This window comes from Teleopsis dalmanni, chromosome 2 (assembly GCF_002237135.1).
Source record: "Teleopsis dalmanni isolate 2A chromosome 2, ASM223713v2, whole genome shotgun sequence".
NCBI lineage: Eukaryota > Metazoa > Arthropoda > Insecta > Diptera > Diopsidae > Teleopsis > Teleopsis dalmanni.
In genome coordinates, this window is record NC_051847.1 from 144593726 (window position 1) to 144600379 (window position 6654).

Consider the following 6654-nt stretch of genomic DNA (forward strand, 5'->3'; position numbering starts at 1 on the left):
AACATATATATTAAGAAAAAAAAATTTGTTTGCAACATTTTTCTAGAAAAATGTTTATTTCCTAAACAAATGTTCTATTTTTTTATATATATCCTTCTAATTCACTTTTGATATACAATTTAATGCACTTTTTCGATACTTTCGTAAGTTGGCAAAGTTTTGGCTGTCCAGAATAATTTTCACTCCGTTAATTCGACATAATTTAAAGTTATCCACCTGTTTTTTTTACTATTGTAACACAGATCGCAATTATTCCAATCTAATTTGTATTAAATTAGCAAGCGCATTTTATTTTTCGAATAAAAAAAGTTTAGCAATAGTGCTATATTAAATTATATTAGTTTCCACAAACAAAAGTATTATTAAAAATAGTTCTCACAGTAAAAATAGCTGATATATAGTACTCAGGGTTATATGCTTACTAGGCAGCTACACTTGGTAGATATGATAAGTTTTTTATGTTCGAATACAAATCTTATTATGTTCGAATTGGGTTTTCGAACATTAAATTGTATATAATTTTGTTTTTGATTTTTGAATTATTCCGTCGAAACTATTTTAAAGTCGGTTTTTATTTTTTAAGAATTTTAACTTTTATTTATTTCGAAAAAACCGATTTTATAATAAAAAATATTATTATAGAATATTAGTATAGAATAATAATATTATAGAAATATACTAAAAATAACGATCAAAATAAAATGATTTTTAAAAATCAAAAACTGACTTCATAATAAAATTGTAAGTTAGTGAAGAGGTAAGAGTGTAAGCAAAAGTCTAGCCAAAGTCTGGCTAATGTAAAAAGTAATTGCTTTATAATATATAAAAGATATAAAACCTTTGAGGTATTTTGTGTTGTAATATGATTCAGTAAAAAAAAAATATTTGGTCTTCGATCAATCAGTTGAAAAATAAATAATATTGTAGTTATGTATTGTATTGTATCTACTTACATTGCTTATGCTGAATTTAGTATAGTTACTGAATAAAATCGCTGAGTAGATTCTGTACGAGTAAAATGGATTAAGTAGATTTCCTGTAGAATCGAACTATTGGTCAAGTTTATTTGTTTAGGTACGCCAAAGTGAAAAATTCTTATTTTGGCACTTATTTTGTTTAATTAATATATGTTAAAAATTACAAATATATTTTATATAATTTTTTACACAAATTCTAACAATTATCTTCATGAAATTTTTTTTTTATGATAAATTTAACATAATCTTTTTTTTCATAGAAATCTTTAATCACTACACATTAATTAATTGACACAAAAACAACAACAAAGCACTACGTAGTTATCATATGTAAATTACAAAACTGCTATGAGTTTGTATGTGTTAGTATTGAAATTGTTCAAATAGTTCAAGCAACATAATGCCGACGCATCAGGAGTGGCATCAGCAGCGTTTAAATGTAAAATATTAGTATTGAATATTTTTTTTTATTTCCTTAATAATTATGTTTCTTTTTTTTTATATATTTCTTTTTATTTTACGTTTCTTTCCTGTTTTGTTTTTGTTCCTGTTAGAAAAATTTTTTTTCCTTTTATTTAGCTTTCTTCAATGTCTGACAAGCCCAAAAACAAAAACACCATACATAAGAACACACTTGCTTATCAGCATAAAAATAGCAATAACAACAGCAGCACCAACAATAACAACACCAACAACAATGGTAAGCACAAAATATACGAAAGCTTACGTTTTTTATTTATTTTGTTTTTGTTTTTGTTTGTGGGGATAACAGTAATGGCATAAACGTCAAACAGCAAACGCGACGCAACAAAACGCACTGATTTATGTAACAAAGTACAACAACAAAACTATTCTTGATGAAAATTTAATAAACTTTCCACTTTTTCGTATTGTTTTGCATATTTAAATAAAAGTATTTTTTTTTTATAAACAAATTTTTGTAAAAAAAAAACAATATATGAAATTTTAAAACACAAATTGTGGCATCAGAAAAAAAAAATCGTTTACTTGCGCAACAACAAACGTGCTTTACTTGAGCAGCAGCGAAAGAAATTAAATTTTTGTTAACGTTTCAAAAAGTACTAAGTTTTCCTTTTAAACTTTAGTGAACTGTCATTAAAATTAATAATTTTACACTTAATATTACTTTTATTTATCCAAAAGTAAATATTTTATATATGTTATATGTATATTATTTATATTTATTTTGTTTTGAGGAATTCACGTACTTGCAATCTCAACTGTCACAAACTGACTGCTAACGGTAGTTCATACATTGAAATGTTGAGCGCAGCAAGGAATACTCAAACACTTTTTATAACAGTTTATAACAGTTATTTTTGATTTTTTCCCAACAGTACTGTATCTGTGTATTAGTATTAGTGAGCTTGTCGAAGTAGTTATGATATGTGCGCACATTTTAACACTGTTACAGCAACTGTTCATATTTCCACCATTATGTTTACTAACAGAAAAGTATGCAACAAAGTTAGTCTGTTGAATAAAAACTTTCAGACGAAGAAATGTTTAAGATGTAGGAGTTTATTTTTAAAAATAATATAGTAAATTTATTTCTAAATACTGATCTTCATTCTCATCACATTCACTTAACGTGAGCCATCCTTGGCTGCGTCGAGTGGCCTCCGCCAGCCAGCCTAAATAGTGGCTTGGTGTTGCCAATTGCTAGTACCAAGTGTCCCCAAATCGTTGGTCACCTAGTCTTTCCACTGAAGATACCAACGTTCTCTACCGCGTTTCACACTTCCGCGTACTAAGTCAAACACCGAAACAACGCAGGACTGTATTCCGTTCGCACGACATGACCTAGTCAACGAAACCGCTGAATTTTGATGTGCTTAACTATTTCAATGCCGCGGTGTAGCTTACATAGCTCATCATTTAATTTAATTCTATACTCGTTGTCAAAGCGAAAAGGATCATAGATCTACCAAAGAATTTTTCTCTCTCACGCCTTCACATGACTGTTGGTAATTTTCCAAGCTACTGCATCATACAGCAGGACAGACATTATTAGAGACTTGCAAAGCATGGTTTTTATTTGTTGAGAAAGCGTTTTTTTTCTCAATTGGCTACATAGCCCCAACTAACATCTGTTAGCAAGAATGATTCTTCGTTGAATCTATAGGCTGACATTATTTTTCGTGTTTACGCTGGTTTCCAAATAAACAAAATCTTTCACAATATCGAACTTATAATTGTCAACAGCGACGTGGGTTCCAAGATGCTTAGGAGATTTGATTGGTGACAGCAAGTAATTTGTTTTAAAGCGTATGTTATGTTAAGTAATGCATTAATACAAACGTATATTATATTTGTAAAGTTAATCCAGTCAAGCACAAGTCGTATATTACGCCAATTCTTAATAAACAAATATATTCTTCAGATTTTGAGTCAATTAAAACACTTTTCATCCAGACAGCTCAAAAGAACTTACGTAAATAGCTTAATTAATGATTTTTACATCGGATCTAAATCTCTTTCTCAAAGCTTTTTTATATTTTTGAGATATGCGAGCAGATAGTAATCGCTGAGGACCAAATCTGACAATTACGATTGGTGCTAAAATTATTTAAATTCTAATTCATAAAATTTCACCATTGTAAACAACGACGTGTGACACGGCTCTTTTTTTTTTCATCACTCCGAAAAATGCTAAAATGATTTTGCGAACTATTTGAATGTTTTCCGATCTCACCACCTCTTTTAGATAATCAGAGACAGTAAACTACTTCTTTACCATTTGTCTCCATGGAACAAAGTACTACTTATTAAACCACGGTATTTTTGTTGTCACAGCATTTTTTTCCATCATAAAGCATTGATAAATCAAAACTAATTAATAACATATTAATTTTTTTTCTATGTATTTCTATATTTTTGTTTTCCTTAGAGATTTTATTTTATTTTTTATTTTAATTTTTATTATTTTAAAATATATTTTTATAATTTTTTTTTGGTTATTTATTTCTATGTTTACGGTAATTTTTTTTTTGTCCTGCTAACAAAAAAAAATTTGCCACACTAAATTTTAATATAAAAATATTATTTGTGACCCTTACCCTACTATAGAGACGATCTACCTTTACATCATCTTCCTACAATGTCCGCTGTAAACACCTTTTTCATCGATTCTTAGAACATGACAAAACTTTCGAAGTCATTGAATGTTAATTCGATATATGATCTCAGTGGAGTGATGAAACTTATTCATTATTCAATATATAATTACATATGATAAGACAAAAACATTTTTCCCAAAATATCTGGTACTTGCAGTCTCAAAAAATTATTTACAAATAATTAAATATAAGAAATAATTCCAAGACCATTGATGATGGGTATTTAGCAATACTCGAAACAGCTGTATGGTCAGCGAAAAAACAATTAATTAAAATAATATAAAAAGAATTTGTGTGGCTGTAGATTACTTTTTGAAACCTCTCTACCAAATGAATTTAATTAAATTCTTATTAATATGTAAAACGTTTTTACATGGCCCCTATAAGTGCGAGGCGTGACAGAATCGCTGACGTTGTCGACGGTTAAAACCTCCACTAAAACTAAACTGCAATAGATTAAAAAAAGTTTTACACAACATTATTGCCAAGAAATATTTCAGAAAGGAAGATTTGAAAAGTGTGTACGCTTGATTTACATGACTTGCATTAAACCATTGTCTTTTTAAGAACGTGAATTCTAATTATGTTAGTGATAGTTTGAACATTGGGAACATCATTATTCATCTTGAAGTTCCAACTTTTCCAAATTAGTCTATTTTCTTATGTTTCTAGTGTATCATTTTCGATCAAAACCAATAGTAGCGACCAATAATAAAAGCAACTTTCGTTTTCTGTTTCGTTTTTTATATTGAATTTCTTTGATTCTTTAAATTTCTTACACTCTAATTTTATAATTTTTTAACTTGTTGTGCTTACATAGTATATATAAACTAGTAATATATTCTATTTTATTTTTATTAAAGAATAAAACGTATTCCTTATTTTATTTTAAGCTTATTCAGCACCAGCAGCGCCCGCAGATATGCAATAAAATTAAATACTTTTACAAAAAAACGCAATTAACAGTCACAGACAAATTGTTACTGTTAATAACAGAATCTTAGTACAGCAGTAAATATAAATAACCTGAAGGGGCAAACGAGTCCAAACATAAGGATACGTATTTACGCATTTGCTTTTACTCTGTTTTAGTGAAGTTTTTTTTTTGTATTTTATTTTGCATGTGCTTTATTTTTCATTGTTTTTGTACATCATAGCAAGCAAGCAAGCACTTATTCTGTGAGGAGCAGGTAAAAAAGTAATTTGTTATCTATTTTGACTGTTCTAATAAATTTTTCATAAACTTTCATACTTGCGTAAGAACAAAGGAAAAAAATGATAAGAATGTTTTTGTTTTGAGGTAAACAAAAAAAATTAATATAAAAATAAAAATGAATTTTCTCAAAGGCACACTCATAATTCATTAAGTTTCATGTAACGCATGCACATTTGAAATACATTTTCATAGTATATCTGAGCAAATATAAAATCCGTGTTAAACAATTGTTGTTGTTAATTAATTATGCATAATTGTGCGCTCCCACAGCAACCGATGCGTTGCTGTTACCACTGACGCGGCCTCTGCCTCTATTGCCGTGCTGTTGCTGTTGCTGTAGCTGTAGCTGTTGCCTTACCAACAACCACTCACACATACTCACTTATTTATTGGTGATCCTTTGAGTTCACTCAAGGAAAAGAATTTAATTTTTCTTGCTTGTTAAGTGGGGTGCAGACTATCATACTGGTGTGTCATACGAGTTGAGCTCTCTCTTGCTCAAATTTCTTCTAGCGACCGAATTTGAACAGGTATGACACACAAGAGTTGGAAAAATTCTTGAAGAGTGCTTTTGCGGGTAGTGCTGTGGAAATTTGTGTGTTTAAAATAAAATTTTAAAATTGAAAAAATTGATAGTTAACGTATAGGTTGTGCTTTGCTTATAATTGATTCTAATTTTGTATATTTTATATATGCCGCGTTTTTTTTGCGATCTTTATATTCACAGCTTTGGACATCCCACAAACAGCTATTACTTTTGTTAACATTCGATGAAAGCATCTAAAAATGCTTTATCTGCATCCATATTCATATTTTTTTTAGGTTTATTGGTCATTAAGCACAGTAGTTAAAATGAAAAGATCAGTAATGGACCGTAGTTAATTTCATTCACTACCTGTAAAGTTTCTTAAGAAATTTTTCATAAATATATCATACAAATTATGTATATATATATATACATAAGAATGTATATATCTTCTTTGTTTTTCAAGAAATTTGATCATTTCCATATTTTTTTTAGTTAAAGGTTATTAACATTTAAAATTCTTTTATTTTAATAACAAGTTTTAACAAAGAAAAGCATATTTGGAATACGAAGTATTATGTCTTAAATTTTGGTTATTAATTATTTGTTATTATGATCAATTTTCTATACGTTTTTTTATTATTGGGCTTAGATCGTTAATTTAACGATGTTTATATTTAGAGGTTTTTTTAAAAAAATTTTACTTATAATCATCGTTTATAAATTAAAATAAAATAAAGTAAAATATTTAATAAATTAAATAAAATATTTTATATATTACATAAAATATTTAAT